This window comes from Prionailurus viverrinus, chromosome B2 (assembly GCF_022837055.1).
Source record: "Prionailurus viverrinus isolate Anna chromosome B2, UM_Priviv_1.0, whole genome shotgun sequence".
Taxonomy (NCBI): domain Eukaryota; kingdom Metazoa; phylum Chordata; class Mammalia; order Carnivora; family Felidae; genus Prionailurus; species Prionailurus viverrinus.
Window position 1 is genome coordinate 147,380,272 of NC_062565.1, and position 13,404 is coordinate 147,393,675.

Here is a 13,404-nt window from a genome sequence, read left to right on the forward strand (position 1 = left end):
GTAGGGTGATGAATGATGAAAGGTTTTTGTTGTTTTTTTGTTTGGTTGGTTGCTTTTTTTTGAAGGGAGGTTGCTTTTTTTTTTACTCCTTGTAAACAAGTAATGAGTGCACAGAAAAGTCTGTACAACTAATACTTATGTGGGAAGACCTATGTTAGCCTGTGGGTTCCAGGTACCCTCCTGCCATGTCATTGTCTCAAATGTTCCATAGTGAACATAATACGGTAACATTTTCTTTTAGTAAAAAAAAGAGCTAATTTTTGCTGATAGACCAGGCACCATTCTGAACACTTTTCACACTTCAGCTCATTTCATGTTTTTTTCTAAGTTACTAAAAACTATTAAAGTTCGTATTTAGAGAAGACACTGAAATTGATAAGACACTGAAAGTAATTTTGGAGGGCGGCGTCTCTTAAAGAAAAGACCCCACCCATCTCTCCCTGCACAGGCCCCCTCCCTTTTCTCTTTTCCTCATTATTACACAACCCTTTTAGGAACTTCACATTTAGAAATGATGATTGCACTCACTCCCGGGGTATTATCTTTTTCAGTGGAAAATGAAAAATAGATTGTTGGATTTCAGAGTCATTTTAAAAAATATTTTTTACATTGGTAAAAATGATAGAAATGTGAACCCTAGCTTGTTTGTTGAAAAAACTAGGAGTACTGTTAGTATTCTGCCAAACAAAAGTTTATTGACATTTACATAAGTGAGTATGGCGTCTGTTGTTCTTCATTCCCCAGATAATTTGTTCTATAAACAAACTTACAAGCCGTGAACAATTTTCCATTTACTTGACAAAGTTAACCACTTGGAAGACAAGAGTTTCAAGTAAATTTTATTCAGTAGGTCTTATAAGGGATATAAACAAACAGGTTAAATATAGACTAAAACCTGTAGTTACATACTATTAAACCATATAACCTTCCTCCTTTTCCTTAATAATTGTGCAGTTTTGAAAAGCTACATAGAACAGTGCTTTTTTTCTAAGTATACTGAACTGTTAGTCCCATGATCAGAAAAAGTTGACATTATTTTTATTGCTACGTATAACTGAAAATATTCAGCTCACAAAATACACACAAATAAGTTCACCTAATACTGCGAATAGACCAGTTGTCAGATAATTTAAACTCTTACCTATAATCATTCTGCAAGCTACTGTAGTTCTCAAAAGTTATTAACCTAGTGGGGGCCTGGGGAGCTGAGTTGGTTAAGCATCTGACTCTTGATTTTGGCCCAGGTCATAATCTCAAGGTTCATGAGATCAAGCCCTGCGTTAGGCTCTGCACTGACAGCTTGGAGCCTGCTTGTGATTCTCTCTCTCCCTCTCTTTCTCAAAATAAATAAATAAAACTTGGGAAAAAAACCAAAACAGTTATTAACCTGGGAAAAAGCATCATGTTAGAACTGTGTTAGTAACCAGCATGTGTCTTTCAGAAAGTTAATAAATTTCTATGTTTGTTTCCTCATTTACAAAATGAGAATTGGAATAAGTGACTTCTAAGACCATTTTGATTTTAAAATTGTCTCTGAATATAGAAAGGTGGTAGTAGATAAAAAAAATGATAGAAACTTTTTAAAAATTCAATTTATATTAAAAACATTTTTTTTTAATGTTTATTTTTGAGAGAGAGAGACAGACGTGAGCAGGGGAAGGACAGAGAAAGAGGGAGACACAGAGTCCAAAGCAGGCTCCAGGCTCTTGAGCTGTCAGCACTGAGACTGACGCCGGCTCGAACTCACGAACTGTGAGATCATGACCTGAACTGAAGTTGGACACTTAACCCCCTGAGCCACCTAGGCACCCCTATACAATTTATATTTTAAAAGAAAAGAGTACTTTTGATGATCAGTCTATCTCCTGTGGAAGTACTTTTTAGGGTTGTTATTAATCACTACCTCTGAAATAATAAAACTTTCTTAGAATTACAAATGTTAGAATAAAAATACTTTAAGCTACAGGTTCTATAAAGTGATTTATTCTTGTAGTACGTTCCCATCCTATCCATTTCGTCAGATAGTGCTTATTGTAACAAGGATGCTATGTCACGGAATTTATTTTCAGTGAAAACGGAATAACATTCATATTACACATTTCTGGTGATGGTGCTGTGATAAGCAAAGGCTTAAACAAAACAAGCTTTACAGTCCTGAAGTGTCCAGTGATTTGGGTTTTTACTTATATAGGTTATTGGAGGCAGGATATATAGTACTTGAGAGCTGACTTCTGGATTTGAGCCCCATCTTTGTGGCTCTTTACTGTCTCCTTTTCCTCTCATGTAGTTACTGTGCAATTAGAGAGTACACGGAGAATGCTTCACATAGTGCCTACCACATAATGGTTGCTTACAAGTTTGCTGCAGCTTTTTAACACTGTCTAAATAATACTGTTTTGTAATTGTATAGGTTTATATACTGTTTCTTCCAAGTGCTGAGTATAAAAGGAATGCATTAATTCAGGATTGAAAAATAAAAGTTCTTCTCAATTCATTATTGTTTTTAAGTAAACTGGTTTGACCCTTACTAAAAAAAAAAAAAAAATTCACTGTAAGGCTCCATACAGAACCCTTTAGTTTATCATTGCTGAACTATTTGAAAATAATATTTTCGGATTGAAAGTGGAGACCATTTTGATTTTTTTCCTATTTGCATAAAAGTTATAAAGGGAATAATACGGAGACTAGTAATTATTTTGAAATGCATTATTACAGAAGAGAATTATTGCCCTAACTCCATGGGATTTGACTAAGGGTTGTCAGAAACACTGCGTGAATGAGAACATGTTTCTTATCAGCATTTACATTTTGCGGAACCTCAGATTGCCCCTCCGGTGAGCTGCCAGGGGACCTTTACAATTCATTCTTGTATTATGTGACAACTTTTTGAAACGTTTCTGTGGTTTTCATGTGTCAAAATTTATACTGAGAGTAGTGATCCTCAAAATTTGGTTCTGGTGACCATTTCAATCTCACATGCTTGCTTGTCCATTAAGACTAAATTTTCAGTATTCTTCTGTGGTTTGGCGTTTCTAGCTGTTTACCAAGTGTTCAGAACAACACCAAATCCAGTCATGTTTATTTCCTGCATCCCTCGGATGTGCTCACTTCCTTTGGCCCGCATTTTCTTTATCCTTACTTTGAGCCAGGGTTGCTCAGAGCCCCACAGCCGGCATCCATACTTGTTGCTTTGTGACATTGCAGTCTATTCAGTCACCTCTCCTTGCTTAAAAAAGCCTTTTGGTGGTTCCTCTCACTCCGTGAGGAGAACGCAGAATTCTTACAGTTTTGTTTGTGATTTGCCATACCTTATTTTTCCAGCTTCATTTTTCACTCTGCCCCAAACCTAAAGTACACATACATGCACACACATTCCACACTAGGCCCCCACAGATTGAATCACTCTGTGTTTATTTGATTTCTTGAAACTTCAGTCTTCTCCTTTCTGGGCCTTTGAGTTCGTTCAGTAAATGTTCACACGTGCATTTGCTGTGTCAGCTGTTGAGGATACAGAGAGAGTAAATAAAGCTGACTGGCACAGTGCCTGCCATCTTGAAGCTTACCTTCCGTTCGTGGGGAGGTTGCAGCTTAGATTAACTGACCATAAGCAAAACCAGATATAAACTGTTAGGTTGTGCTAAGATGTGAAGCAAAATCAGGCAGGGTAAGGAGAATGGAGAACCATGGATTAAGGAAATACTGTCTTGTAAGGGATGATTAGAGAATGCCTCTCAGAAAGTGACATTTGGAAAAACCACCTAATTGAAATGTAGTGCCATCATTTGGGTATCCAAGGGGTTTCTAAGCAAAGACAACAGAAAGTGTGATGGTCCAGAGACATTTTTGGGGTCTATCAAAGGGGGTGCAGCTCAGTGAGCAGGTGGGAGGGTGGTGGAAGGTGAAGTCAGTGGGGAAGGGTGAGAAGGCAGGTTACACACAGGGTGAGAAGGAAGGGTGAGAAGGCAGGTTAGATTTTTTTTTAATTTTTTTTTTCAACGTTTATTTATTTTTTGGGACAGAGAGAGACAGAGCATGAACGGGGGAGGGGCAGAGAGGGAGACACAGAATCGGAAACAGGCTCCAGGCTCTGAGCCATCAGCCCAGAGCCCGACGCGGGGCTCGAACTCCCGGACCGCGAGATCGTGACCTGGCTGAAGTCGGACGCTTAACCGACTGTGCCACCCAGGCGCCCCTAGATTTTAGTCTGACTTGAGAAGCTGTTGGAGGAATTTGAGGAGAGGAATAATACGGTTTAATTAGATTTTAAAGGATTATTTTGAATAGAGAATAGATTGAGAGTGATGGAGAAAGCAGCAATGCTGATGCACAAGTACTTGTAGTTTGTGAGTGAGCTGAAAGTAATGGGGACTAGTGTTTGAAAGTGCTGATTCTGGATTTATGTTCAAGGTAAATCTGACAGGAACGTTGATGGGTTGGTTGTTGTGTATACGTGAAGGCGTCAGGGTTTTCATGCGGAGCAATTGGATGCGTCTCCTATTTGTACGGTTAGAGGAGCAGGTTTGAGAGGCAGGAAGAGCAGGTGGGTTTGGAAGTGTGAACGTTGAGATGCTAAGTGTTAAATAGGCGTTTGTTGATAACAATCAGGTTAGGTAAGATGGGACTAGACTATGTCAACGTTGAAGTTGTCATTATATCAGAAGCTTTTAGAGCCACGAGGCTAGAATGGTATCATGGAAGAATTGGATAAAGGTGAAGAAGAGTTGAGGACAGAGCCCTGGGTACTTGGCCACCTAGAGAGCAGAAAGAAGAAGGGGGTCCATCCAGCCAAGGAGACCTGGGAGAGGAGCCACTGAGGCCGAAGGAAAACCAGGAACGTGGAGTCTTGAAAGGCAAGTGAAGGAGTTTGTTGCTGAAGATTATTCAGTTTGGTAGTGGTCATCCGGGATACAGCCAGTTGATTTTTTTTCTTTTTTTTCTTTTTGGATGATGAGTTTAAAAGCTTATTTGGCTCTGGTTCAAGAAGGTATGGGGCAAGAGGAAAAGGAGCTGGAACTTTTTTCCCTGAGATTTTATTATTTAGGTAAATGATCCTTTCAGTACTCTTGGCCTTTTACTTCTTTTGTTGGTTCATTGGTGGTGTTCTTTTTCTCCATCCCTCATCACCCTCTCACCCCATGGGAGGCCCTTGGATCTTTTGAGAGCACCTCCCTAAACATACAGCAGCAGAATGACCATTCCCTTCTCTTCATTGAAAAGATGCTGCATAAACTTAGCAAGCAGGATAATTAACTTGCACATAGATACTTGTAGGATAAGTCTATTGGAATAGAATTACTAGGTTAAAGGGTATGTGCATTTAAAATTCTAATACTTTGTTCATATTAGAGTTTTCAAGTCGCCTTCCAGACAGTTTATACCAGTTTACAGTCCTGCCAGTGTTGTATGAAAAAGACTGCTTACCAGCACTGTCTCAAACCCTGGGTATTAACCAAAGTCTTAAATTTTTGCTTTCCTAGTAGTTTACAAAAGAATTGTAATCTCTTTAAATTACAAAAATGTGAATAAAATAATTCTCATGGTTCTTAAAAATATTTGGATTTTTACATTTTTATTTTTTTTTAATTTTTTTTTTTCAACGTTTATTTATTTTTGGGACAGAGAGAGACAGAGCATGAACGGGGGAGGGGCAGAGAGAGAGGGAGACACAGAATCGGAAACAGGCTCCAGGCTCTGAGCCATCAGCCCAGAGCCCGACGCAGGGCTCGAACTCCCGGACCTCGAGATCGTGACCTGGCTGAAGACGGACGCTTAACCGACTGCGCCACCCAGGCGCCCTGGATTTTTAGATTTTTATATTAAGCAGTGGTGTGATATTATAGACATTTTTGTAACAGAACACTGTATTCTTACCTTTATGTTCATATCTTGACCAGGTACATAGCCCCTAGTTTCATATTGTTTCTATGGGGAATGATTCAGTTCACATTTCATTTACAGAATACATTTTATAGCTAACATGTGGGATTGTCTGTGTTATTTCAGTATAAATGTTTCTTAACTATGTAGAACAAGTTCATGTTTGGAAGGAAGTAGATGTAGAAAGAGTTGCATGAATAGTCATGGGGTTTTTGCCCATCTTGTTTAATGTCACAAAAGGTCTAGTCTTGGCTTAAGGGACCTGGGTGAGTAGGAGAGAGTAGACAGCAGAGATTTTTTTGCTCTATCTGAAATTTCATAATTAAAATAATAATCAAAAGTAATAATTTAATTGCATCTGCTGTTTTTAAGATTTAATAAATCTGGGTAAAGGTTGTACTATACTCCCGTGTGACTAATTTTTCTAATTTTGATGATTTTACTGTGTCCACATCAATTCACGTAACACTATACACAACTAAATGTTTAGTAAATCAGTTCAAACCCTTTAAATTCAGATTGGGTTTCAAAACAACCTTATGAAGTAGGTTTTTCTCCCCCATTTTTCCAGCAAGCATATGGACATAGAGAAACCTTAGAGAGCACTTGGCAATTCTTTGTTTCAGGAAAAATATCGTTCGGTATTCTTACTTCAGACGTAAGGGTTTGAGATGATTCACACTTCACTCATTACTGGAGTCTGATGACATTTTACCTAGAGAACTTACTTTGGAAATAATACCATTTTATTTCAGATGTTTCTTTGACTTCAGTGATCAGTTCATCACAAAACTGTGCATAACTAGGGAAGAATAATTTCTCTAGTTATATATAATGTTTTTATCTGACAAGTCTAAATCTGTTACTACCAAATATCTGCTTAAATATATCCTTTTTATCCTAAGTACAGTTTGGTGGTTTGAATCTCACTTCTGTAGGCCTAAACTGCACACGTTCAGATTCCTGAGGCCTTCAGTACACTATCATAATTACAGTGTGATCTTCTGTGAAAATGTAAATTATACTCACTGATAAATAAGGACTATAGAACAATGTCCTGATTTTGCTAATCTTTGGGGACTTAGGGGCAGAAACCAACTACTGATATAAATCTACCTTCAAAGTGTTTGTGGAGCACCGCATGTATTCTGCCACGCAGTTGAAGTAATCTCTCTTCCCACTGTTGGTCTTATTCCATTTGATTAATTCTTCTGTAAGTTTGTAAGAGCGATTTAAAAAATATATGTGAATCATATTAAAGTCATGATTGCTGTTTCACTTCAAATACAATTCAGGTTCTGTATCGGCCTCTGCAAGTAGGGCATCAAGTTAGTGACCTGGTATGAGGCTGTTGTGTGGTGAGGAAGTGACTCATTAATTGTAAACAGTTAGGTAGTTGTGAAAAACGAGTAAAGTTAGAGAAGGAAAATGTCAATGAAATCATTTTAAGATTTTGGATAGCTCCGTGTAACTGTAACGTTTAATTTCCACATGTAGTTTATTTTCTTTCCATGTTATTTTCTCAATGGGAGGAAGAATTTTGAAGTACAAGGATGAAAGTTAGAAGGAAATGAGCAAATTAAAATCACTTTTTCTAAAATGATTATGATGAATCCTCAAACTGACCAGTAGATTTTACTAAGTATGTAGGTGGAACAGTAAGCAAAGGTTTTCTAGGAAGAAACAGTGCATTGTGACAAGATTTGATGCAATAAAAAACACTTCCTATTTTGAGTGCACCTTATAACGAAATTAGTGTTACATGGAATTATTTAGGGATTTATGATTTCTGGTTTTATATAACTGCTTTGTTGTACAAGTTAATTGAGTAGGAAAAGACGGTAGTTTTCATGATTCATATGGAAATGTACAGTATGGATTATTTATTAAGTTTTGCTCAATATTTAAGACAGGGTATGTTGATCATTTTTGTTTGGTAGTAGGTCTTATTGCAAAGTAGTACCATTCCTTGCTTTTCTAAACATTTTTATTTCTTTATTTTTTTTTTAATTATTATTTTTTTTTTTAGTGTTTGTTTATTTTTGAGACAGAGAGAGACAGAGTATGAACGGGGGAGGGTCAGAGAGAGGGAGACACAGAAGCGGAAACAAGCTCCAGGCTCTGAGCTGCCAGCACAGGGCCCAACGCGGGGCTCGAACTCACGGACCGCGAGATCATGACCTGAGCTGAAGTCGGCCCCTTAACTGACTGAGCCACCCAGGCGCCCCTATTTCTTTATTTAAAATTCTGTGGTATAGTTACTAATTTAATACAGCCCCCAGGATGAACTATTATTTTGTAGTTAGACGAATGAAATGTTAAGTAGATTATTTAGTTCTTATATATGTAAATCTTAGGTTTTTAAACAAATATTTTCAATTTATTATAATTGGGAAGCTTTCTTCAGGTGACATTTAAATGCTTTTGTTGTTATACACATTACAATTCTCACACTGTCTGTGATCCCTTCAAAATAAACTGGGCTGTTGAATTTCGTGGATCAGTTTCATCTTACAGCCTTAGCTTAGAATTCACCTAATATGCTTACAAGTGTACAGAATTCCTTTAACTGGAAAAAAATTCTTATTTTTATATATTATTTTTCAAATCACTTTATATGTGTGTGTGTGTAAATATATATATGTAAATATACATGTGTGTATATATATATATATATATATATATATATATATATATATATTTGATCCTTAGAGAAAGCTTGTGTATTAAATTACTCATTTATCAATTCTGTTATTGGATGTTTTCATTTCCTTTATTCTTGCTACAGGGAAATTGTAATATGTTATAAATTTCCAGTTCATTTTGCCTTTTATAGCACAGTAAACCTGTTTGTAAGTAATTTGGTTTTGATGTGTTCACGTACATATTAGGACATTTGATCAGTTAATTGTCTACTATTTTAAGGACTTAAGCTTTTAGTCTAGGATGGGTGAAACCATTAGAAAGCTTTGAGGAGAAAGGAATGGCATGATCTGACTAATATTCTTTAAGGATTACTTGGCTTGCTCTTATTTAAAACAGATACAGAGTTCAAGAGTGCAAGAAAGGTCGTTCTCGTAAGAGTCTTCAAATTATGGCCCTTGGGCCAAATCCTTCCTCCCACCTGTGTTTGAATAACCCATGAGCTAAGAATGCTGTTTGTGTTTTTTAATGGTTGGGGAAAAATCAAAAGAAGAATACCTCATGAATTGTGAAAATTGTATGAAGTTCAAATTTCATTACCTATTAAAAAGTTTTATTGAGACACAGCCATGCTAATTCATTAACATATTGTCTGTGGCTGCTTTTGTGCTTCACAAGTAACTTGAGTAACTGCAACAGACACCATCTGCCCAGGAAAGGCATTTGCTGTCTGGCTCATTACAGGAAAAGTTTGCCAATTGATGGACTGTTGGATTAGTCCCCATGAATGATGACGATGGGTTGGGCCAAGATAGCTGTAGAAGTGAGGCATGGTCTGATTCTGAGCATATTTTTTAAGTGAAGTTGGCAAGTTTTGCTGATGGATTGTCTATGGGATGTTAGAAAGCAAGGAGTCAGAGATGACACCAAGGATTTTAGACCGAACAGCTGTAAGGACAGAATTGCTATTACCTTGATAAAGAAGACTTTAGTAGGAACAGACTTTGAAGAGATTGTCAGGAACTCAGTTTTGGACGTAGTACGTTTGAGATATTGGTTGGTTACCCAAGTATAGCTATTCTAGTATCCTTTTCAGATTAACAAATACTTATTCCAGGTTGACTGTGTTTCAGGGCACTGGGGGTCCAGAAAATTATTTAAAGTAAGATCCTTAATATTTAGGGCAGTGACCTTTCTCTAACTGTATTCCATGAGACACTTTTTCATGAGTGTTCCAGGTAAAGGAAACCTTTACTATGCTGGTAATTATTATGGGGCTCTGGTAGGAACCATTTCTGAATTTAATTGACCATCAAATCTTTTTTCTGGGAGTGCATTCACAGCTAGTGTTCTAGAGACCTGTGTTTAAGAAATAATATGGCAACTAATGGGTCTGATTTAAGTACAGTTGAGCTGTTTCTCAATACTGAAGGATAGACATTTTGAAGAAAGAAGGAAAGAAACCGTGCTTAAGGGTTTTTTCCATTTCTTTTTTTTTTCCAATTTCTTATTACACAAAATAAATCACCTTCGTTTTAAGTGTACATTTTGACAACTTGTATATGCTACCACAGTCGAAATTTCCTTCACCTCTTTGCCGTCAATTAACCACCTCCCCCCACTGCTTCCAGGCAACTACTGGGGTTAATCTCTCCCCCTTTTTAATTGTCACTAAATTTTATGTATTGACATACGATTGACTAATTATGTATATTTAGGTTGTACAATGTGATTTTTTTAAGGTGTACATGATGGTTTGACCTACCATATGTTGTGAAATGGTTTTCACAAGAATTAACACATCTGTCACCTCACCTAGTTATTTGTGTGTGTGTGTGGTAAGAACACTTAAGGTCTACTCTCAGCAGATTTCAAAGGTACAGTGAAGTGTAATCACCATGCCGTATACGAGTTCTGTAGAACTTACTCATCTTATAGCTGAAAGTTTGTTCCCTTTGATGAATGTCTCCCCATTTCTCCTACCCCTAGCTCTTGGCAACCACTGTTCTACTCTTGGGTTGTATGAGTTCATCTCTTTTGGATTCAGTGTTACCTTTTGTAGATTTCATAAATGAAACTTTTTTCTGTGCCTTTTTTCACATAGCCTGATGTGAAAGCTTTTTGAAGTTCATCCATGCTGCTGCGTGTATCAGTGGGCTCTTCCTTTTTGTTGACAGTATTTCATTGAATAGATAAACCAGCTTATCCTTTCACCTGTTGTAATTTTAATTTTTATTTCTCTTAAGACAGGTGATCTCAAGCATCATTCCATGTGCATCTTGACAATTCATATATCTTCTTTGAAGAAGTGTCTGTTTCAGTCTTTTTATCAGTTTGTCTTTTTTGTTGTTGTTACTGTTCTAACAATTCTTTATGTATTTTGGGAGTAAATTCTTTATCAGTCATTCTAATCTGTGGCGTGTTCTCCCTGCGCCCCTAGATTTTGTGGGAAGGCTTTTATTTACAAATTCAGTTTTATTCGTAAATATGAAACTTAACAGATTTTTTCTTTCTTGTTTTTGTATTTTGCAAGGAATTTTATTGTCCTCATCATCTGAGTTGTTAATGTTTTGTCATGAAATTTTTCATAATATTCCCTTTTTATCTTTTTAAAGTCTATAGGGTCTGTGGTAGTGTTCTTTCTTTTATTCATGATGTTAAGCAATTTGTGACTTCTTTCTACTTTTCTTCATCGTCTAGCTCTAGAGCTTTATTAATTTTATTTATCTTTTCTAAGGACCAACTTTTGGGTTTATTGGCTTTTCTCTGTTCTACTTTGTACTGTCTTTTAAAGATACAAATTTCTATAATGCTTTAGCTGCTTCCACAAAATAATGTTACATTGTATTTTCATTACATTCAGTTCAAAATGTTTTTTAATTTCCTTTATAATTTCTAATTTGACCTATGGGTTATTTTCAGATGTTTCCAAGTTTTTGGTACTTTTTTTATTGGTCTCACTGATTTCTAGTTTAAGTTTTTCTTCTTAGAGAATGTATTCCATAAGATTGCAGTCTTTCTGAATCTAATTAGGACTTTTTATAGTCCAGCATATGGTCTGTTTTGATGAATATCCCACATATACTTAAAAACGTGTATATTTTGCAGGAGTTTGGTATGTGTTCTGTAAATGTTGTTTAGAGGAAGGTGATTGAAAATGTTTAGATTTTCTCCTATTCTTACCCATTTTTCCCCACTTTTGGGAATTACTGAAAATCTTCGATCAGTCATTGTGAAAATACGCATAATATTTCTCCTTGAAAACAATGAAATAACAAACTAATTCAGTATATATACACATGTGTACCTGTGTATGTATGTATATGTGTATGTATGGCTCACACAACCTATGTGAACAAGGTTTGTCATCTTTAAAAGATTTCATTCTATGTTTTATATAATGGCAACTTCCCCCTTGCCTTAACTTTGAAGTCTTTGTGTTTTTTGCCCAAAATGTCAGCTATTTCATGTAGCATGTTTTCTAGCGAGATAGTACCAAGCAGTACTTAGGTGGCAGTCAGTGTTTTAGAAGATTTTAGTTAACTGAATTTACAAGAAGACATCACAGTTGACTGGATACTTAGGGGAAGAAGACTTCATGTAGGTAGGTGAGGCTTGAGCTGGAACTTTCAGACACAGGACTCCTAGAGACAGAATCAGTATATTTGTATGCCAGGTCATTAAAGGTGGTGACAAATGCGGGAGCGTTGCACACATCATGCATGGTCAGGGACTGTCACTTAAACTTGGAGCCTTTATTCTCTTATTTGTAACATTGGACTGTTCCCACTTATTTGGCCTTGGATGGACTTTAGAAAGGTAAAAAGTATGATTTTAGTTACATGAAAGTTTAAGACATTTGTTCCTCTTTCTTCCTCTTGGGTTGTTGTTTGTTTTTTGTTTTTTTTTTTTGTTTTTTTTTTAATGTTATATGGACTGGTTACCTCTGCATCATGGCTGTGTCAATTATAAGCTTCACTTCTGCTCTCAAGAGGCACCATACAAAAAGAAAGTGATTCTGTTCCCTGCCTACAAAATGTACTGTCATTGCTGGTCCACAGTCTTGTATTACAGGCTTTTGGTCACAGTGGCATAAGAAGATGATGAAACCATCTGTTAATGTTACCAAAAAGTGACATCATAAATGTATAAAAGTCTCTGTTTTTTCTCTCCCCCTCTCACTATAGGAATACATCTGTTATCTCAGCCAACAGACACCATCCCTCTTTCAATTAATTCTCATTCCAGTTAGTTGGGAAATAATAAATAATACCATTTCTCTTATCATTAGCTAAGACTTTGTATGGATACATATCCTGTGATGTTTCCTAGTCTTCTTCACTGAAGGGACCTAAAAAACACAAGAATAGTGGAAGTTGGGGGGCTGTTGTGCTGGACTTAATGTTATGAAGACTGAGAATGTAGAGGTGAGTGAGGCACATAGTGATCCTTTTCTCACCTGAATTTTCCTGCCCTTCCAGTAGGAACAGGTAAAGACTTCTGTTGAAGAAGTCAAACACTGAACTGGAAAGACTAAACGAAATGAGCAGCACTAGGCTTTACTAGAGAAATGAAGTCTCCTCGGGCAGCTGCAGTTTCCGTCGCCTCACGTGAAGACGGTGTGGCACACACGGTGCCCCTGGTCCCAGACAAGGCACAGTCTTCCTTGCGCGTTTTAGCCCTGTGCTGGGGGTGGTTGTGTCTGGTTTTTGTTCTCTTACTTTTTAAGTTTGCTTGTAGGTATTTGAGAATTTGAACATTAGTCAGTTGTAGAGATACAGCTTGTTTACTCTTTTACGAAGGCAGTCATATGCATAGAGCTCAATAATGTTAAACTAAATAACTGATCTACTAGATTATAGGTGCTGCCGAATTTCCAAATGG

The 13,404-nt window shown here is 36.8% G+C and overlaps 1 protein-coding gene across 6 annotated transcripts in view; it reads left to right on the forward strand.

Moving 5' to 3' along the window:
- Positions 1-13,404, forward strand: part of QKI (QKI, KH domain containing RNA binding) — a 155,231-nt gene that overhangs the window by 112,877 nt on the left and 28,950 nt on the right. The window lies entirely within an intron of this gene.